This window comes from Ovis canadensis, chromosome 25 (genome assembly GCF_042477335.2).
Source record: "Ovis canadensis isolate MfBH-ARS-UI-01 breed Bighorn chromosome 25, ARS-UI_OviCan_v2, whole genome shotgun sequence".
Taxonomy (NCBI): domain Eukaryota; kingdom Metazoa; phylum Chordata; class Mammalia; order Artiodactyla; family Bovidae; genus Ovis; species Ovis canadensis.
In genome coordinates, this window is record NC_091269.1 from 36,674,990 (window position 1) to 36,698,424 (window position 23,435).

A 23,435-nucleotide genomic window follows, 5' to 3' on the forward strand; every position below is an offset into this window, starting at 1 on the left:
ACAGTTACTAAATATTAGTTTCTATGCCAGACATCTCACTTGTACTAACTCATTTAATTTTCACAACTCCTCTCAGGCACTAAGAATGTGTCTCAAAGAAGGAAAGACAGTGTTACTAAAAGTGGATGATTATCTGATTTATCAATAAGGAATTTATCAGTCCATAACACAATATAACAAAAGTCCATTACAATAGCAGATTGGATAAGTAAAGGCTTATTTTTCTTTGGCAAAAAAAAAAAATCAACTGGAAGGTATTTCAAAGTTGGCAAAGAAAATCTATAGTGCTATCAGACTCTTATCTTTCCATTAAGCATCTTTTGTACATCATCATACCCTTTGCTTCATGGTCCAAGATGGCAGCACTATCTCTGCTCTTACATCTGCAGTCTGGCAGGAAGAAAGGGAAAGGCAAGAAGCAAAAAGTGTTTGCTAGCTGAGCGTGTTTCCTTTAACACAAGAACAACAGCTTTTCCTAGATGCCTCACCAGATGACTTTCACTTATCTCATTGGCCAGAATGAGGTCACATCACTGTTCCTTTTGCTTATAAGAGAAGCTGGGAAATGTGGTTTGACACAGAGGTAAAGAATTGGCTGCCAGTGTTGGAGACATGGGTTTGATCCCTGGATTGGGAAGATCACCTGGAATAGGAAATGGCAACCCACTCAGTATTCTTGCCTTGAGAACCCTCTGGACAGAGGAGCCTGGCAGACAAGACTGAGTGACTGAGCACATATGGGAAATGTGTTTCTAGGCAAGGCATATTGCTATCCCAAGTAGAATCAAAGTCCTATGTCTCCCCTCTCCCTCGCCCCTCTCCTCCCGCCTCTCTCCCTTCCCTTCCCTTCCCTCCTCATTTTCAACCTCCTAACGTGAATCTCTGGAGAACTCCTCTCTCCCCTCTCCCCTCTTCCCCTCTATCAATGGTATCTCTAATGTTCTCAAATATGAGTAAGCAATAGTAATATATCATGGAAATTAAAAGAAGGTCAGACTGTATAGAAATAATAGAGTTGAGTCTATTTTTATTCTAGCGTTACTTAAGCATAAGAAAAAATTTTGGTTTTCACTGTGCTAAAGGTGTATAACCAATGCCTTACATATGACCATATATGTTATAATGTCTCTGTGCATTGAGATATCACCAGATATTCTGTACTAAGAGAATTTCTGATGTGCCTTGCAGATATCCTCATCCATAAAGGCTTAAAATTCATCAGTGTATTTAAATCTTCACACACACACAAAGACAAAAAAAAAAAAAAAGTAGTGTTAAGCAGTCAGGACTCAAGTAAGTGAAGAGCATTTAGTGATAATCAGGATTAATTTTGAGGAAGATGATACTGTTGGGGTTTTAGAAAGAATGAACAACAGACATAATGAAATATCTGCAGCATTTTTTTTTTCCATTTATGTGGAGGGAGTTGTTTTCCCAACAAGATGTGATATCTTATTATATAAATATTAAATATAATTCTTATAATGACAATGGGGAAGAAAACTTCAAGCACTCTATGGTTTAAATTAAGTTTATCTCCTTCATCCAAATCCCTCTTTAGCTAGATACTGCTGCTGCTGCTGCTGCTGCTGCTGCTGCTAAGTCACTTCAGTCGTGTCCAACTCTGTGCGACCCCAGAGACGGCAGCCCACCAAGCTCCCCCATCCAAATTCTAAAAGATTGGAATCTAAGAATGGGTTGAAGAAGTTTTTTGAATGACATCGTGATGCAATATAAGTGCTCAGTAGTATTCTCTACAGAAAAATAACTTAAAGTATATAAATATTAACAAATAACTTTCAAATGGTCAGAACTAGATAGCTGAAATGAAGGCATTGGGTCTCTTAGAAGATGTTAATTGCATTCTGCTTTTCATTTTATCTTCTTTGGGTGTGATTGGTTTTTACAGGAGCATGGTTTGAGGGAGAATTCAAGGTATTTGGTTTCTGTGAGGCCAGCAGTTCTGTGCTTTTATCATGTCCCAATCAGGATACATCCTCTCCCTTCTCTCCCCTGTTGAAAATCTGTTTTCTTCAAGCCTGCACCTTCAGAATCTTCCCTGATACCCTCTGTCTACCCCTCTTCACTTCCCTATATCTAGTTGAGTTCATCATGGCATTGTCTGTATCATGACCTTTTAATTTATCATACAAACTAGGACTATTAAATATTATGCTAGCTCAACAAAAGTCAACCAGGAGTAACCGAGACAACCTAGGTGTGTGGTCACCCGACTTATTTGGTCCAGAAACCAGTTATATTCCTGTAACTGTCAAGAGGTCAAAATCATGAAAGTGGGTTCATATTTCTTCTGGAAAGCTCCTTCTCAGTTATGTCTGACTCTTTGTGACCCATGGACTCTAGCTTACCAGGCCCCTCTATCCATGGGATTTCCCAGGCAAGAATACTGGAATGGATTGCCATTTCCATCCCCAGGAGATCTTCACAATCCAGAGACCGAAACCCAGGTGTCCTGCATTGTAGGTGGTTTCTTCACCCACTGAGCCACAAGAGTTGTCTCCCAAATCCTATTTGCATTTAGACACATATCTGTCTGGACATCACCTGTACACTAAGAACACTTCCTTTTTGAGTTTTGTCTCTCATTTAATGGCCATATCTTCACAAAAAAAAAAAAAAAAACACCTTTACAGACTTCATGTGACAGGGGGTGGGAGAGGATTCTGGTCTGTCTGCTGGGGTCACAAACCAACTAAGAGGCGGACCCCCTCTTAGCAGCACCAGGCACACAGTTAAAATTCCTACCTCAGCAAAGTACCAAATTGATGTCATGATCCTCCTTGTCATTTCTCACAAGGTAAATCATGAATGTTGAATGTACAGTAATTATATAGTGCCTGGATTCTTTGAGATTCAAAATGTCATGGTGTCAGTGAAGTCCTTGTTCAAGCATTTGAGCTGCTATCCTGCTAGTTCTTAGAAAAAAGCTGTAGACTAGTCCGCAGGAATCGCCGTGACCCATTTCCTCAAAGAGATAGAGTGGCTTTTTTCTATCTATGTGTTAATATTTAAGACTATTTATGCCCAGGACTCCAACTTTCTCCTCACCACCAAATTTCTGGAAGACTTGTACTGGCTGTACATTTCTCACTCCACAACCTTCTGGCTCCCTCACCCTCTGTACCACGAAAACTGTTCTGACAACGGCCAGCAGTGCTTGGGAAAGTCACTGGAAACTTTTTCAGGTTTTATTTTATATGAACTCTTCCCACTGACCAATTTCTCTTTGATGTTTTCTTCCTTTGGCTTCTGGCATGTCCCTTTCTTCTGGTTTTTGGTCTTATCTACTGACCTTCTCAGAGAAGGCAATGGCACCCCACTCCAGCACTCTTGCCTGAAAATCCCATGGATGGAGGAGCCTGGTGGGCTGCAGTCCATGGGGTCGCTAAGAGTTGCACATGACTAAGCAACTTCACTTTCACTTTTCACTTTCATGCATTGGAGAAGGAAATGGCAACCCACTCCAGTGTTCTTGCCTGGAGAATCCCAGAGAAGGGGGAGCCTGGTGGGCTGCTGTCTATGGGGTTGCACAGAGTTGAACATGACTGAAGTGACTTAGCAACTGACCTTCCATCTTCAGTCACCTCTTGAGTATCAGTGTTCTCCAGGTTCCGTTTGGGGCTATCTTTTCTCCCCACCCTCACATTCTTCCTTGGCAGACACAGTGATTCCTACAGCTTCAACCACTACTAAAAAACCAGTGATGATGCGTTGTAGATTTTCTAAACAGCACAAAATTAATCCACTTTACTTCTATTGTAAAAATTGCTCTCATTATACAGTTAAATGGGATTTAATTTTTAGAATTTCACGGAATTTCTCCCAAAAATATCAGATCCCCCTGTCTGCATAACCTGTCACATTATCCTTTGTGTATGAATTTTTGGTTAGGTAGTTTATCTGAGTTCAAATCGCAACTCTACCACTTACTGGTATGAACTTGGACAATGAATTATGTAACTTCTCTGTGCCTCTCCGGCTTCCTTGTCCTGTAAAATGGGGTTAATAATAGGAAATCCTACTTCATGTAGTTATAGGGAAGATTACAAGAGCTAAACTGTATGCAAAGTATTTGGAACATGCCTAGCACTTGAAGTCCTGCTAGCTGTTGTTATTTTATGTGGTCACCTTACCTATATAGTGAAGACTCCTATGATTTTGTGTGAGATCTATCATCTTTTGTGAGCATTAAATGCCCTGTTCACATGGAGATCCCATAGATACCTCAACTGGAACATGTCAAATCAACACTAAATTTGTCCTTTTTTCCCAATTGGCCCCCTCTTCTTTTCCTTGTTTGCATGAATGGTATCAGTTATCACTCTCCACCCAGTCATGAAATATCAGTTTTACTCTCGACTGCTTGCTTTCTCCATCTAATTGGTCATGTTGCTTCTGCCTTCCAAATTGCAGAGACTGGACCCATTTCTCCACTGTCACTCATCATCTCCCTTCCTTTCCTAATTCAACATACTTCAGGTCAGTAGGCTGCTCACATTGTTGTTGTTGTTGTTTCAGTCGCTAAGTCATGTCTAATTCTTTGCAGCTCCATAAACTGCAGCACTCCAGGCTTCCCTATCCTTCACTATCTCCTGAAGTTTGCTCAAACTCCTGTCCATTGAGTTGGTGATGCCATACAACCATCTCATTCTCTGCCACCCCCTTTTCCTCCTGCCTTCAATCTTTCTCAGTATCAGGGTCTTTTCCAGTGAGTCAGATCTTTACATCTTGTGGCCCAAGTATTGGAGCATCAGCTTTAGCATCAGTCCTTCCAATGAATATTCAGAGTTGATTTCCTTTAATATTGACTGGTTGGATCTCTTTGCAGTCCAAGGTCACGTTACTCCACTGTTAACAGTCTTTCAAGGCACTCCGCTGTCTGTAACAGGGCTATGCAATATAATTTTCTACAGTGATGTTAATCTGTGCTCTCCAGTACGATTGCCACTAGACACATGTGGCTACTGAGTACTTGAAATGTGGCTCACAGAACGGAGGAGATGAATTTTTAATTATGTTTAATTTTGATTAGTTTGAACATAAGTAACCTCCAAAACTTGTGGCTACGAAATTGGACAGCAGAGCTCTAGAGGACAGAGTTCACCCAACCTGGCTTTGAAAACCTATATTCCCCATCCCCTATACACTACCCCAATAGTCTGCTTATTTTGTGCTTTTATACATCTGTGTTTTTGTGTATATTGTGCTCTTTGCCTACCAGGTCTTTCTTACCTTCTCAATCTGATGAACTTCTTTTTTTTTTTTTTTTTTTGGCAAACCTGATGTTAATTTGCTAATGATTTTTACCAAACTTTTAAGTTTTAGTTTATGAGACAGGATCATAATTACTTTCCTCCATTACTAATACCCTGATTATTTCAAATTCCAAAAATGGAAGTCCAAAATATCATGCTGTAGAGTTTCCTGGGAGTTAGCTGCTGTAGTGTTTTTCTGCAAAGGAGCCAGGATAATCCCCAAATGCCTCTCTTCATGCTGCTGCTGCTGCTGCTAAGCCGCTTCAGGCGTGTCAGACTCTGGGGGACCCCATAGCCGGCAGCCCACCAGGCTCCGCCGTCCCTGGGATTCTCTAGAAAGAACACTGGAGTGAGTTGCCATTTCCTTCTCCAATGCATGAAAGAGTAAAGTGAAAGTGAAGTCACTTAGTCCTGTTCGACCCTCAGCGACCCCATGGACTGCAGCCTTCTAGGCTCCTCTGTCCATGGGATTTTCCAGGCAAGAGTACTAGAGTGGGGTGCCATTGCCTTTTCTGCTCTTCATTCATAGAGCCATACAAATTATATATTTCACTAAACAAAGCTAGTGGAGGTGATGGAATTCCAGTAGAGCTATTTCAAATCCTGAAAGATGATGCTGTGAAAGTGCTGCACTCAATATGCCAGCAAATTTGGAAAACTCAGCAGTGACCACAGGACTGGAAAAGGTCAGTTTTCATTCCAATCCCAAAGAAAGGCAATGCCAAAGAATGCTCAAACTACCACACAATTGCACTCAGCTCACACACTAGTAAAGTAATGCTCAAAATTCTCCAAGCCAGGCTTTAGCAATATGTGAACCGTGAACTTCCTGATTTCAAGCTGGTTTTAGAAAAGGCAGAGGAACCAGAGATCAAATTGCCAACATCCGCTGGATCATGGAAAAAGCAAGAGAGTTTCAGAAAAACAACTATTTCTGCTTTATTGACTATGCCAAAGCCTTTGACTGTGTGGATCACAATAAACTGTGGAAAATTTTGAAAGAGATGGAAATACCAGACCACCTAACCTGCCTCTTGAGAAATCTGTATGCAGGTCAGGAAGCAACAGTTAGAACTGGACATGGAACAACAGACTGGTTCCAAACAGGGAAAGGAGTGCGTCAAGGCTGTATATTGTCACCCTGCTTATTTAACTTCTATGCAGAGTACATCATCAGAAATGCTGGACTGGAAGAAACACAAGCTGGAATCAAGATTGCCAGGAGAAATATCAATAAGCTCAGATATGCAGATGACACCACCATTCTGGCAGAAAGTGAAGAGGAGCTAAAAAGCCTCTTGATGAAAGTGAAAGAAGTGAGTGAAAAAGTTGGCTTAAAGTTCAACATTCAGAAAACTAAGATCATGGCATCTGGTCCCATCACTTCATGGGAAATAGATGGAGAAACAGTGGAAACAGTGTCAGACTTTATTTTTGGGGGCTCCAAAATCACTGCAGATGGTGATTGTAGCCATGAAATTAAAAGACGCTTACTCCTTGGAAGAAAAGTTATGACCAACCTAGATAGCATATTCAAAAGCAGAGACATTACTTTGCTGACTAAGGTCCGTCTAGTCAAGGCTATGGTTTTTCCTGTGGTCATGTATGGATGTGAGAGTTGGACTGTGAAGAAGGCTGAGCGCCGAAGAATTGATGCTTTTGATCTGTAGTGTTGGAGAAGACTCTTGAGAGTCCCTTGGACTGCAAGGAGGTCCAACCAGTCCATTCTGAAAGAGATCAGCCCTGGGATTTCTTTGGAAGGAATGATGCTAAAGCTGAAACTCCAGTACTTTGGCCACCTCATGCGAAGAGTTGACTCATTGGAAAAGACTTTGATGCTGGGAGGTATTGGGGGCAGGAGGAGAAGGGGACAACAGAGGATGAGATTGTTGGATGGCATCACTGACTTGGTGGACGCGAGTCTGAGTGAATTCCAGGAGTTGGTGATGGACAGGGAGGCCTGGCGTGCTGCAATTCATGGGGTCGCAAAGAGTTGGACACGACTGAGCGACTGAACTGAGCTAATGGACAAGGTCTGGTACCAAGTAATGAATGCTCTGACTCCTTCTGAGGGCTTGCTGGGTCTTTGTGGATGAGATGTCACTAGTGATCCGCTCATTCACCAGCTGAATGTTGTTCCAGTGTTTCCACAGCACATCAGGTTCATAGTTGAATTTCTGAGCATCATTTCTAGCCCTAGTAATACATATGAGCTCATAGTTTCCCACAATTTGGGTGGAATCCTCATTCTTCCACAGATTGAGAACACCAAAGGGCTCTGATATATCTGCCCCACCCAGCAACGTTACCTTTGGAACACCTTTTGTTTTTGGCCCCAGGGATTTGTTTTGACTAAAATCTTGACTTTGTTAAGCTCACTTCCTCTTCCATTCAGGTCTTTCTAGCATAGATGAACTTTACTGGGGATCATAGCTACTAGCCTCCAGTTTTTCTTGATGGAGTCTGAGCACCTTAGCAGTCTCTAGCCACTCCTTCTGAAGACTTGTGTGTGTATCCACTTCCACTCACTTTAAGTTCTTAGTAGCAAGTGAACTGATGAACTCTTATTCAGCTTTGCAATGTAGATGAGATGTCAGTTTCTCTCAGAAGCCTTTTCTGACATCAAATACAGAGGCGCACAGATTTACTTTTTCTTCTGTGCTCCTTGCACTTTGCATTTATCACTGTTGCAGTAGTTTTACCACATTATGTTTTAGCTATTTCTCTTCTCCTGAAAAGATTGTTGATCCTTGTAAAACAGTCCCTAACTCAGTATCTCAGACTTATTAAACATGCAAATGTGCTGCTGTTTAATCACTAAGTTGTGTCTGATTCTTTGCCACTGCATGGACTGCAGCCAGCGAGGCTCCTCTGTCCATGGGATTTCCCAGGCAAGAATACTGGAACGGGTTGCCATTTCCTTCTCCAGGGGATCGTCCCAATACAGGGATTGAACCCATGTCTCCTTTTTGGCAGGTGGATTCTTTACCACTGAGCCACCTGGGAAGCCCTATTACACATGTGTTGAATGCATAAATAAATGAAATATTGAAAACTATACCTAAAGTTTGGGTTCCTGGGCATTAGCAGTCTCGTATTTTTCTCATCTTTAATCTCCTTCAGTCATTGGTACAGTGCCTGTCAAAATACCAGTCGAAACAACTGATTTTGAAATGGGTTGGCCAGCACTCCAGTGTTCACAACAGCACTATTTACAAAAGCCAAGACATGGAAGAAACCTAAGTGTCTGTCAACAGATGATGGATAAGGAAGATATGGTATATATACACAATGGAATATTTACTCAGCCAAGAAAAATAATGAAATAATGCCATTTACAGCAACATGGATAGATTCAGAGATTATAATACTAAGTGAAGTAAGTTAGACAGAGAAAGGCAAATATCATATGATACCACTTAAGTGTGGAATCTAAAAATATGATACAAATGAACTTATCTATAAAGCAGAAATAGACTTACAGATATAGAAAATAAGTTTATCATTGCCACAGGGCGGGGAAAGTGAGGAGAGAATGATAAATTGGAAGATTGGGATTAAAATGTATATACTACTATGTATCAAATAGACAGCAAGGACCTCCCGCATAGCACAGGAAACTATACTCAATATCTTGTGTATATGTATGTATGTATGTGTGTGGGGGAGTTTAACTGAATCATTTTGCCATACAACTGAAACTAACACAACATTGAAAATCAATTATATTTCAATAAAAAATTTTAAATGAATTGGTGAAAGATTTATGAGTAATTCTGACTCTAGATTCTGAAGGCTCTACTTCTTTACTAAATCAGATCATCAGAAAGGCATGTGTCTAACTTTTTCAGAAACATTAATACTAAGGACTACGATGTAATACTATGCCTTCATCTTTGTTGTTGTTACAGTAAGAAACGATCATGATGATAAAAACTGTTGTTGTTCAGTTACTAAGTTGTGTCCAACTCTTTGTGACCTCATGGACTGCAGCATGCCAGGCTTCTCTGTCCCTCACTATCTCCTGGAGTTTGCTCACACTTATGTCCCTTGAGTCGGTGATGCCATCTAACCGTCTCATCCTCTGTCACCCCCTTCTCCTCTTGACTTCAATCTTCCCCAGCATCAGGGTCTTTTCTAATGAGTCAGTTCTTTGCATCAGGTGGCCAAAGTCTTGGAGCTTCAGCATCAATCCTTCCAATGAATATTCAGGGTTGATTTCCTTTAGGATTGACTGGTTTGATCTCCTTGCTGTCCAAAGGACTCTCAAGAGTCTTCTCCAACACCACAGTTCAAAAGCCTCAATTATTCAGCACTCAGCCTTCTTTATAGTCCAACTCTCACATCCATACATGGACCTTTGTTGGCAAAGTGATGCCTCTGCTTTTTAATATGCTATCTAGGTTTGTCATAGCTTTTCTTCCAAGGAGCAAGCATCTTTTAATTTCATGGTTTCAGCCACTATCTGTGGTGATTTTGGAGACCAAGAATAAAAAGTCTGTCACTGTTTCCATTTTTTCCCCATCTATTTGCCATGAAGTGATGGGACTGAATGCCATGATCTTTGCTTTTTTAATGTTGAGTTTTAAGCCAACTTTTTCACTCTCCTTTTTCAGCTTCATCAAGAGGCTCTTTAGTTCCTCTTCACTTTCTGCCATTAAAGTGATGTCATCTGCCTATCTGAGGTTGTTGTTATTTCTCCCGGCAATCTTGATTCCAGCTTGTGCTTCATCCAGCCCAACGTTTCTCATGATGTACTCTGTTTATAAGTTAAATAAGCAGGATGACAATATATAGCCTTGACATACTCCTTTCCCAATTTTGAACCAGTTGGTTGTTCCATGTCCAGTTCTAACTGTTGCTTCTTGCCCTGGATACAGGTTTCTCAGGAGGCAAGTAAGGTGGTCTGGTATACCCATCTCTTTAAGAACTTTCCAGTTTGTTGTGATCCACACAGTCAAAGACTTTAGCATAGTCAGTGAAGCAGAAGTAGATGTTTTTCTGGAATTTCCTTGCTTTCTCCATGATCCGGTGGATATTGATGATTTGATCTCTTGTTCCCCTGCCTTTTCTAAATCCAGCTTGAACATCTGGAAGTTTTTGGTGCATATACCACTGAAGCCTAGCTTGAAGGATTTTAAGCATAATCTTGCTTGCATGTGAAATGAGTGCAGTTGTATGGCAGCTTGAACATTCTTTGACATTACCTTTCTTTGGGATTTGAATAAAAACTGACCTTTTCCAGTCCTGTGGCCCCTGTTGAGTTTTCCAAATTTGCTGTCATATTGAGTGCAGCGCTTTAACAGCATCATCTTTTAGGATTTGAAATAGCTCAGCTGGAATTCCATCACTTCCGCTAGTTTTGTTCCTAGTAATGTTTCCACTTGACTTCAGACTCCAGAATTCCTGGCTCTAGGTGAGTGATCACACCATCATGATTATCTGGGTCATTAAGACCTTTTTTGTTCAGGTAAAAACTACTATATATAAAATAAACAGCAAAGTCCTACTGAATAGCACAGGGAACTATATTTAATAACCTATAATAAACCATAATTTAAAATAATATGGAAAAGAATATGTATAATTGAATCAGTTTGCTATATACCAGAAACTAATGCAACATTGTGTATCAACTGTGCTTCAAATGAAAAAAAAGAAAAAGAAATCGTAATGCAAAGACAGGATTTTCAAGAAAATTCTATTGAAGACTTTGTTCTGTGGTTCAAGACTTGTTAGAGAAACATACGTGTGAGAATTCTTCTGCTAGGATAATACTGGAAAGGTTTGATCCTTTGTAACATACTTACACACATCCTTTCATTAGTTAATGACAGCTACATGGCACTTCACATTTCATTCTGGCTGCCAAAAAGCTCAGAATTAAGTCATATATATCATAATTAGTAACCTCGATATTTTTAGTTTAAGCTCAAAGTAAATTCCATTCTTCAATCTCTATCTTAGCGGTTTTTGAACCTGTGCTATTTGTTGTTAGTAGTCTCAGATCCTTTTGTATTATTAATATTCTTTTACATATTATAAATATTAAACAAAACATACGAGGTTTCCAATTTTAAATGGTCTGTTTGTATGTATCTGAATCTTCTGTCCAGCTGGTCATTTTCTTAGAGATAGGAACTCACTTTTTCTCCTCTGCTCCATCCTCTCTGTGGCTGTCACAGTTCTGCAGCCAGTCAGGGCTCAATAAATAGTTGTTGATTAACAGTATCCAAGCTAATTAATTCAGCTAAAACAGGAGTGCTGTGATCTAATTCTAATACTAAAAAAACTACTTGTAAAGCTGAGTTACTATATTAATAAATCTTAAGACTGAAAACAAACACATGAAATTATGTTCAACCTCATTAACAATCAAAGAAATACAAATCAAAATACTGAACCACTGTTCTTGGACAATCTTATTAGCAAAAAAGAAATTTAATGATAAGTTACTGGCAAGCATCCTGAGAAATAAGTGGAATTCTTATCACTAGAGGTGAGAGTGAATAACCTTTCTAGAAGGAAATTTGGCAATATGGGTGAAATCTTCAAACATGCTTATATTTTTGATACTGCAATTGTATTTACCCTATAAAAACAGTAGGTATGAAAAAATCATGTTCGAGGATCTTTTTATAGTATAAGTTATGATAGTAACAAAACTGAAATAACTGTCAGACAATAGAAAAGTGAAAATTGGTACAAAGATTATAATTTGGCAACATTTATAGATACCTTCTATCTAGAAATCATTTTTCTATGAATTTACCCCAAAATAATATGTGAAATGACATATATGAAAGGATATTTATTTCAGCATTATTAAAAATTTTCAGCTCTAAGGAATTGGATAAGTAAAGCATGGAACCTCTGTGACAGAAGACAAAGGAAATTAATTGACATAGGAAAATGAACACAGTAAATTGAGATACAAATGTAGTTTTCAAAACAGCATTAATAGGATGTAATCATTTTTAAAATAAATCTATGTTAACATTTAGATATGCCACTTTGCTTTTATATATTTTTCAAATTGTCTACAATGAACAAATAGTACTTGTTTAAAATTGAAAAGCCTAGTGGAGGCAAGTATGCATTTATGACTTTAAAAAATTCAGTTGGAAGCAACGCACAATAAAATGGCACACCCTTCTGAAGAAAGCTGTTCTCTAGCTGTCGGTCAGGCGCTTTATACTGTCTGGACTTAGGCACGTTCACAGAAGCTCGATTAGGGCTTTCTGAAGTGCACTGCCTAATCTTCTGAACCGTGTTGGAAAGCTGGGGTTATGGAGGCAGAAGGCTTCCATCACCTCAGAGCCTGGGCACCAACCAGATGCTGCTCTCCTAATCACTGTGGGGTCCAGCATACCATATATGGTTTCCCCACTGTAGAAGCTCATAGCTAGAAGCCTCTCTCCAAAAAAGAGCCTGGCCTATAGGACTAAGGCAGGAGGACACAAGAGAAAATGGCCTCAACACAATTCCTGTTTGGTTGCTGCATCCCAGTAAGTGGGCCTCACCTTACAAAAAAAAAAAAAATGTGTAAAACATTATGTTTTGTTTTCTAGCCAATTTTGTAAATTAGTGTTTTGATGTACAGGGTAGTACTAAGAGATCTGAAAAGAGTTAGCATTGCCAGTAAAGTCCCAAATCGAATCCCTTTTTAAAAATATATTTTTATTTATTTATTTGACTGTGTTGGGTCTTAGCTGCAGCATGCAAACTCTAAGTTGTGGCATGTGGGAACTAGGGGAATCCCTAGTTCCTCACCCAGGGATTGAACCAGGGCCCCCTGCATTGGGTCCAATCTTAGCCACTGGACCCCCCAGGGAAGTTCTCCAAACCTAATCTCTTGTTCATTTTAATTCAGTTCGGAAAATGTTATTGAGCACCTTAACAGTTCAGGGACCCATACTAAATGATGTAGAGAATGCAAAAAGCAAAATCCCATTCAGTGAGCACCTACCTTGAAGTTAGGGGCCGAACTTGGACTTCAGATTCTTGATCTCTTGTATATTCCCAATTACGCTAAAAGGGAAAGTCAAGTGAACATCAAGTTGCTCAGTCGTGTCCAATTCTTTGCAATCCCATGGACTATACAGTCCTTGGAATTCTCTAGGCCAGAATACGGGAGCAGGTAGCCTTTCCCTTCTCCAGGGGATCTTCCTGACACAGGGATTGAACACAGGTCTCCAGCATCGCAGGCGGATTCTTTATCAACTGAGCTGCAGGGAAGCCCAAGAGTACTGGAGTGGGTAGCCTATCCCTTCTCCAGAAGATCTTCCCAACCCAGGAATTGAACCAAAGTCTCCTGCATTACAGGCGGATTCTTTACCAGCTGAGCTATCAGGGAAACCCCACTGATAATCACCCCTCTGGAGATCATTAATTTGATCCTCATTTAACAGATGACATAGAGGAACAGAGCAGATACAGAATTTGCCCAAGCCAGATACTAGCTGGTGAAGCTAAAATCTGAGCTCAGATCAAGCTGATCCCAAAGCCCACATTTCCCCCACTATTTATCAATATATCAGCATCTACTTCAGAGATTTACAAGTCATGCACACAAATATCTTTTAAAAAGTGGTTAGGCAGGAGCAGGAATGTCCTATAAGCTCATTTCAAACATCTAAAGTAAGACAAAGGAAAGAGAGCACCCCTTCAGGGATACTGAATGAATGAACATCTTCACAAAAGGGAACAGCAGCCTATAAACCAGACAGTGGAGTTTCCTTAAGCTTCTGGCAGGGTGGTATCGAAATGTCTTAGCAGCTCATAACAGCAAGTGCACAGGCACAGAGATGGGGCCTAGGAGCTCTGCCTGAGAAATGGTGTCTGTGGGGTACGTGGAGGCAACAGGTGGAGACACAGCTGGCAAGGCAGTTCTGAGCCAAGCCTTAGAGAGGCCTGAATTTATCCTATGGACAGATTTTGAGCAGAGGAACAGCATACTCAGAACTGTACTTCAGAATGTTTACTTAGAAATATTTGGTCCAGTTGATGTTTTCCCCCTTTTTAATTTCATAAGGCAATTCTGATTGTTGGAGAGCAAATAATGGCCATCTTGAAAGGTTGGGCTTTTTTTTTTCTGCTTTTTAGTATGTAGATTTCCTTAGGTAAGTTCTTAACAACAGTGTAAATTTAAGAACTCACTGTCTGAACCTCACATATTAGTCTTTCATCATAGACCAGTGTTATTTTCCCATTCACCAAATTACTTCAATACAGCAAATGTGGATTGGTTGCCAAGATATTTCAATCAGCTCCGCTTGGTTAATAAAGACTATGAATGCTGATGGATAAGTAAGCCCATCAGTGTCCCCTTTAGAGGCTGTGTCATTATAACCTTACCTCTCATTGAAATCAGCTCAAGTAGATCCACGTTTTAGGATGGGAAGCCAAGTTAACTGGCCAAAACCAATAGAGACTTAATTTGGAAGCAGGAAAAAAAGAATCCTAGAGATGAATAAAAAGCTAGAGATGAATGCGGTCCTCTTTTTTGTTGTAACTCTTCAGTGAGTGCTACCTGACAATCTGTTCAATTTAATATAGCCCCCTGGGAAGCCCACTTTCTTCCTAAGCAGGAAACTGTAAAATGTCAGAAATACATAAAAGGCAGCTTATATCTGGAAGAGGAAAGACAGGTACACTTCTAGAAGAAACACCTATGAGATGAACCCTGAAAATTAGGCAGTTGGCACTGCTCATCTATTAACTTTTCTTTATTCCCTGCACAAGGACTGCAGCTTAGGGATCTGTTGAAAAGTCCTCACTCAGTATTCCAAAGGAGGTTGTGAGCACCGCTGGTAGAAAGGAAAATCAAGGGGCAGAAAGAGGTATAACGATCAGTTCTGGTAAATACATGGGAAGTAGGACAGTGACTTGTTTCCTCTCTCTTCCCTCTACGTCCCCCTCCATCCCAAGCTGAGATGCACCGCCTCACACCTGAATTCTTTCCCAATCGCTACTTTCTCACCATCCCTGACTGTGACAGCCCTCTACTTTCCAATGCTCCGGATTTTCAAGCAGCTAACTAAAGGAAAACCTAAGAACTGCGGGCAAGCCTCAAGGGTAGGGAAAGAGGTATGGCATTTACCAGGGGGGTCCCAGACCCACTCCTCCACTTCAGCCAGAACTAATAATTTTCATCTATTTTGTTCACTGAGCTTCCACTTAAGATTTCTTAATAAGAAAATGGTTTCATTCTGTGCTTTCACTGCCAAGGGCACTGGTTTGATCCCTGGTCAGGAAAGTAAGATTCTGCAAGCCATGTGGTGTAGCCAAAAGTAAAGAAGTAAAAAAAAATAAAATTTGGAATTTTCCTGGTGGTCCAGCAGTTAAGACTCTGTGCTCCCAATGCAGGGGGCCCTGGTTCAATCCCTGGTTAGGGAACTAGATCCCATAAGCCACAACTAAGACCTGGTGCAGCCTAATTAATTAATTAATTAAAATAAATTTTTAAATACTTGAAAAAAAAAAACCCCTAGTATTCTAATGGGCTCCAAAATCACTGCAGATGGTGACTGCAGCCATGAAATTAAAAGGTGCTTACTCCTTGGAAGGAAAGTTATGACCAACTTAGACAGAATATTAAAAAGCAGAGACATTACTTTGCCAACAAAGGTCCGTCTAGATGTATGGATGTGAGAGTTGGACTATAAAGCAAGCTGAGCACTGAAGAATTGATGCTTTTGAACTGTGGTGATGGAAAAGAGTCTTGGGAGTCCCTTGGACTGCAAGGAGATCCAACCAGTCTATCCTAAAGGAGATCAGTCCTGAGTGTTCATTGGAAGGACTGATGTTAAAGCAGAAACTCCAATACTTCGGCCACCTGATGTGAAGAACTAACTTATTTGAAAAGGCCCTGATGCTGGGAGAGATTGAAGGCGGGAGGAGAAGGGGATGACAGAGGATGAGATGGTTAGACAGCATCACCAACTCAATGGACATGAGTTTGGGTAAGCTCTGGGAGTTGATGATGGACAGGGAGGCTTGGCGTGCTGCAGTCCATGGGGTTGCAAAGAGTCGGACACAACTGAGCAACTCAACTGAACTGAATGTTCTAATGCTTAAAAGACAGAAGGAAGGAAAATGTTTTCATTACCAAAATAACTTTAAGAACAATGGTTGTATATCACTGCAAGCCTGGGTTCACACTTTTCATCATCTGACCCACTGGCTATACCAGCCTCGTTTTGAAACCATTCTCCTGCCCATCATTTCTCAGTACATTCATTCCTTCCAAACTCCCTCCAAGTCATAAATAACTCTTAAGACATATCTTTGACTTCTGGCCATGTCTTGCCTTGCATCTATCTCGGAAGCATTTCCATCTCTGTGTGTCTCATCTGCCCAGTGGACCAGAGGCTTGGGGTCAGGTGGGGCCCCATCTACAGAGACACTGAGCACTCACACAAGCATCCTCATCCTTGGCTCCTCCCTACCTCCCTGCCCTTGCTGAAACCCTCCTTCACCCCAGTTTAGCTGCCCATTCCAGAGACTGAGCCCTCCTTTCTTGAAGCTCACCTCTTGCCTCTCTCATTTGTGAGGTTCCAGTCTGTTCCAACCTCTTCTTCTCAGATCAAATGCCCATCTAGTCAGCACCCCGTGATTTAGCTAGCACTCATTACCGGCCTTGAATTATTCTCTGGTTGTTTCAGGTGTTATATTTGTCTCCCTCAACCTAGCTGCAGGCTCAATGAGGCAATGGGTTGGCCCTTAACACTTCTTGATATGGGCAAATATCATGTTTCGCTTTTAGCAAACGACACTCAAAGGTCAGATGAGTCAACATCTCCTTAATTCCAATAGAAAGGAATTTTCTCTGTCTTTTTTAAAAGGCTAATCCCGCTTTCATATTTAATGCTGCAATCACTGCTATAAAAGTCATGACCATGTATAAAATTTTCTAAAAGGAGAACCATAGCACTTTTAACCTGATTTCCATCCTGATCAGCCTTTTGTAGTTACAAATAACAGAAGTGTAGTCACACCAGGCAAACACGTAGCAAGGTGTTTGTAAGGATTCAGGGAAGTACACAGAATCCACAAACAGCAAGTGAAGTGACATCTGGACCCGTCCCCGCCCCCCCACCACCGCAGAACCAGAACTGAAAAGTAGAAACTGACTCCCCTACCCACTCCTTGCATCCTCGCAGAGATAGAAGAGTTGACTTTTCAAGCCAGGGCAGCTTCTTTGTTTCCTCAAGGCTTCTCAGCTCCCTTATGACTCGACAACATTATACAGACACATATCTCTTCCCACAGTCCCAAATGCTGAGAAACCTTTCAGTTAAGCATCTGCAACTCTCTTTCCCAGGTCCCTCTGTTCTCATCTTAAGAGAGAAAATCTGATTGACCCAGCCCAGTTGTGGGCTGGGATTCCTCATCTGTTAGGTGTCCAGTAGGGAAGAAGGAGGCATGTTGTACAAAAATGAGCAACCTAGGGAATCTGGGGGAAAGAAATAATACTGAAGAGGAATGACTGAGAGACAAGGACTGACCTTTAGGGACGTTCATTATTACTTGTAACACATTAAAATGTGCCATTGGCTCCCTCTGATTTTACCTCTTCTGCTTTTAAAATATGCTTGTTTCTTGAAAAGTGTCCTTAATTTCAAAGTGCACAAATAGAAGGAAATCAGCAACCTGGAACCCACCTGGGTTAGCCTGAGTGTGTCTGATCAGTCAAAATGAAAACCAGCAGGGTTTGTCTCAAAGAAGGCTCTGTGTCAACCCTCTTTAAAAATCCCCTATATTTAAATAGACTCAATTTTGTATCCAAATTGGAACACTCTCTTGTGCTAAAAGATTGCATTCTATTTTTGTATTTGAGTCCATTAAAAATGGTCTTCCCTGGTGGCTCAGACGGTAAAGAAGCCACCTGCAATTCAGGAGACCTGGGTTCTATCCTTGTGTCAGTAAGATCCCCTGGTGAAGGGAATGGTTATCCACTCCAGTAATCTTGCCTGGAGAATTCCATGGACAGAGGAGCCTGGTGAGCTACAGTCCGTGGGATTGCAAAGCGTGAGACAAAACTGAGTGACTAACACATAATTTCATTAAAAATGAAATTTATATGTATACATAAAAATGCATATATTTTTATGTATATGTGTTCCATGAGCTTGCCCCAGTGAATATCATTAGATCATGAGATTTTTGACTGCTGAACAGCATAGTGTTTGTTGTTCAACAAAGAATACTTTAACATGAGCTTAGTGTCTGAAAATCAGCACTTTTTTTTTTCAGATGAAGATTTCGAGGAAGCATTTTTTAAAAACTTCTGTCAGGTTTTGAGGTTACCAATATTGTTTTCATTTTAAAAATAAGATAGAAAACTTGTTGCCATATAATATTATTACCAGTCTATGGTTCTCCACTCTGCAATTTTTAACATAGAAAATTTTCCCATAGGACCAAAAATAAACGAGAATTCCCAGCAGACCTCCAACAAAAACATAGTCAAGTAGTAAACCTCAGAAATAAGAAACTTAATTAATTCTCCAGGAGAGAATTATGGAGACACAGCTAGCATTATATGGACTAAAGGTGTATAACACCAAAACAAAACTAAACATTTTTGAGACTACTTTTACCTTCAGTGATAACAAATTATTGAATTTTCTGCCAAAGGAAAGACTTATAGAACCTGCAAGACTCAGACTTAACAGAAAACAAATCAGTATTATTGGACATTAATGATTTCTGAGTCTTTGAGATGGATTTTATAGTCAACAACAATGATTCTGTCTTACTCACATTGAATCATGTAGGAAGAAGGAATTTTGAAATTGGCATTTCCCACACAATTTATTGCCTATAACTAAAGGCAAACACTGGTTTCTCCTGGTATCTCTCAACTTCACCATCACTATTTCTGCATAAGAGCAGAACTCCTTTAACAAGGTTTGTGGGTGAAATCAGAACTCTGCTATAGGGAAGAAGCTCCTCAGAGCCTTCCCACTACCACTTTCTTCCTGAGCCTGTAGCTATGCTTTGCTGGATACAATATTGTCTTTGTTGATATTCTCCCTGATAATCTACTTGATGCAATATACACATGACAGTATTGTTATTTTTAGCAGACAGGCAGATCCTTTTTTCCTGATTCTGAATTAGAGATAACACATTATCTAAGAATTAATTGCTCCCTCCTCTGTGCTGCCACAGCCAAGGATATTTCTGTTCTAACATAAGTAATGTAACCTGTGTGTGTTAGTCACCCAATTGTGTCTGACTCTTTGCGACCCCATGGACTGTAGCCCACCAGGCTCCTCTGTTCATGGCATTTTCCAGGCAAGAGTACTGGAGTACCGGGTTGCCACGTCCTCCTTCAGGGGATCTTCCCAATCCAGGGATGAAACCCAGGGCTCCTGCCTTGTAGGCAGATTCTTTACTGTCTGACCCACCAGGGAAGCCTGAGCAATGTAAGTTGCGTTATATATGAGTAGCTCATCAAACCACAAATGTCTCTCTTAATTGTATTTCTTGAGGGAAAAAAAGTGTCTCCATCATCATCGTATCTCCCAGGGTCCTTGGTATAGTACTTGGTGGAACCAAGGGACAGCTTGTGGATGTTCATTGTCCCATTTTCAGCCATCTCAAATAAACACATTATTCAAGGGAAGTTGCGCTGAACAAATGTATTAAGACAATTTCTCTAGCCCACTCCTCTTCCTCCTCCAACCTGATTGCATACCCTAAGCATCCTTCCTAAATAGAATCTGAGCTGCCTGTCACTTAGGAGAAAGGAGTAGGAAAGAGGGAGGAAGATCAGGAGATGAAGAGAGAGAGGAGAAGGAAGAAGAGACAGTTAACAGTTTTTGAGCCCCATCTGCCTGGAATGATGTGAAATACTTCACCTTGTCTCATTTAATCCAAACAGCCCTGAAAGGGGAATATTATTATTATGCTATTTTTCAACCTAGAAAATTTAAAAGGTTAAACAACTACCCAGAGTCACCAGTAAAGAAGCAAAGCCAAGTACTCAGAAATTGTTAGAGGCCTGAGTAAATGATCTTATCACTGAGCATCACCTTCCCCCGACTTCAATGGGAGCAGTTGAAAACTGGAGTAAGATAAAAGCAACCCATCGTTTCACTCCGTAGCATTTCAGGAACAGACATGTCCACCCAGCTATCAGATTGAATGAAGTCTATGGTGTACTTAGGCAAGGATGCAGACAATTGTTGGAAGAATGGAGGCCACAGAGACAGGGGCAGGTCAAGCATAGCTCCAGTGTATCTTCTTATGGTTCTTAGAACAGCCAACAGGATCGCAGCCAGGTGTTGGTGAAAGAGCATCTACAGAAAGTAAGATCTAATATAACCTGGAAAGCCCAGTTTTTGCTACACTATAGCCTTCCATACTTAGAATTCCAGACAAACTGTGTGCCTGCAAGCTGTGTGTGTGCATTCAGGGAATGTTTACAAATATTGAATACCTCTGGTTCTTTTTTTTTAGTTGGAATATAGTCGCTTTACAATGTTGTGTTAGTTTCTGCTGTATAATGCAGTGAATCAGCTATATGTGTACATATATCCCCTCCCTCTTGTACCTCCCTCTGACTTCCCCCAACCCCACCACACTAGGTCATCACAGAGCATCAAGCTGAGCTCCCTGAGCTATACAGCAGGTTCTCACTAGCTATCAATGTTACACATGGTAGTTACATATGTCAATCCTAGTCTCCCAATTCATCCCACCCTCCCTTTCAAATTCAGCTTCAGCGAGGCCACGTTTCTCCAGAAAGAGAAAACAGTTAAAGAAACCAGAAACAAACACCATGCTTAAGTGCCCTGAACAATCTCTTGGCTTCCAGCTTCCCCAGCTGGGGCAGCCAGTTCCCTGCACCCTCAATAAACCTAAAAAAAACAAAAATTCTAGTCTACTATTTTGAGAAGTGTGCCCCAGTGTAAACCATCACAATATTGTAAACTAATTATCCTCCAATTAAAATAAATAAATTTAAAAAATTTTCTTGGTACATTTGTTGGAAAAGCTCCTGCCTCACCCACCATGGACCTACTGAATCAGAATATTTAGGACTGGAAAAGAAATCAGCATTGTTAACAAGCTTTCAAGGAAAGTCTCATTTATGTGAGAATAACCTTCCATTTAAAACATTCAAAACCCATTAGTGTGGCAAACTTTTCATTCCAGTGCCTGGCTTTGTAGAAGCAGCAGGGGGCCTCAAGTTTCGAGCTTTCTTGAAATTATACTCATTAAACCGCATGTTAATCATGGATCAGGGATTGCACATAATAAAACCCATTAAGCTTTTGTGTGTTCCTGGAAGACTGCATATTGTATAAAAATACAAATGATCCGGTGGTTAAAGTCATTGGCTATAAGGAAAAGCAAAATTAATTATCAATGACCACATTGCTTACCCAGTTGACCTAAATCATTAGCAAATGTAATGGATAGCATAAAGGTAAGACATATTTGGTTTTATAAGCACTTTAAAGTGCTCCACAAGCATCTACCAGAGTCCCCAGATCTTGTTGCCAGCTTGGAGGATAGTTACAGGAGACTGTGTATGTGAGGTCAGTGATGGTCCTCTAGAGAAAATTCGCTATGAATTCATGATAAGACATAATCTGTTATGATAACCTGGATTTATCATGGAGCAGGAAGGAAACTGTTCCCTTTTTTCAGTGAAATTAACTCTTTTGTACCAAGACCACCAAGATGTCTTCTCATTTAGCTAAATCAGCATTTCCACCAGTGTGTTCCATGGAACACCAACCCTAAGAGATGTTGGCAGGGAGATGGAAAGGGGTGTGGAGATGGATCTTCTGGATCAAACACTTTTGGAAAATGGCACACTCTTGAGTGCCTTTTGAAGAATCACAATGCAAACTAGAACTTTAAGGTTCTGAGAGTCCAGCAGTAAAGAAACTCACATAAGTTTTGCATTACTCAATGACCTAGGCTGCAGGAAGTAGGGTGGACTCTGCCTATCATAAGTAGAAAAGGGAGTCAGAGAGAAAATACGAAGTAGCCTCCCGAATATACGAAAGGCTGGAAGACTAAGGATGTTAAGTATAGAAAAACACTGGAAAAATCTGTCTCAGGCACTGCTATGGCTCCCATGAATCATCTCATTTATTCCTTTGACTTTGTGTCACTCCCCAGATGAACCATTTTAAGAGGAAGCATCTAGACAGACAAGCCTGAGGCAGAGAAAATTATTATCTATCCTGTCAGATTCCTTGTAGAGCATAATAAAGGCCCTCACTTCAGGATTTACATATAGACAGTACCCTCTTCCAGACTGACATATATCTAGTAATACTTGTCTAGCTCAACTTTGCTTAACCCAGCATTTTCCCAAATTATTCTATACCATTTCTTCACATAGCACCTATTAATAATAGAACACACTTTTGGAAATGGAGGTAAATAGTAGTAAATAGCATGTTATTTGGGGTATGTGATTAATATGTATCATACATAATTAGGGTATCTCATCATTAGTCTCACCTAGGGGCTTCCCAGCTGGCGCTAATGGTAAAGAACATGCCTGCCAATGACATGGCGCAAGAGATATGGGTTCAATCCCTGGGACAGAGAGATCCCCTGTAGTGGGAAATGGTACCCACAACAGTATTCTTGCCTGGAAAATCCCATGGACAGAGGAGCCAGGTGGGTTACAGTCTTTGGGATCACAAAGAGTAGGACACGACTGAGCATACTTCAAGAGCAACTGAGCACACATCATTAGCATAGTTAATTTTGAAGATACACTGACCTGTCATTTATGTTTGCAATAGGACTCTGAACAGGTCACCCCTGCAAAGGAATAGGTTCTGAGGCAAGTCATTCTAAATGTTTCAGTCCCCCCATTTTTGTTAACCTGCATGAACTTTGGTTAAAATAAACCAAAAGCAGCCTAGATGGAAAGAAAGTAACAAAAGGGCAGCTTGCAGTCTCTGGGTAGGTTGAAGGGGGTCAGTACCTCATCATCTCAGTAACAGTGGTGAATACAGTGATTTTGTTGTTTTTCTCCCCATTAATACAATAATCTGTAGGGCACTTTGTATTTCACAGCATGCTTCCACCCACCTTACCTCATTGATAATAAAAGCTCAAAGCTGATAGTTCTCATATGAGCCCAGGATCCTCTGAACTCCAGCACATAGACCT

At 40.6% G+C, this 23,435-nt stretch overlaps 1 pseudogene; it reads right to left on the reverse strand.

Moving 5' to 3' along the window:
• Positions 1 to 5,394: 5,394 nt before the first annotated feature.
• Positions 5,395 to 23,435, reverse strand: part of LOC138429932 (nicotinamide/nicotinic acid mononucleotide adenylyltransferase 1-like) — a 39,281-nt pseudogene continuing 21,240 nt past the window's right edge.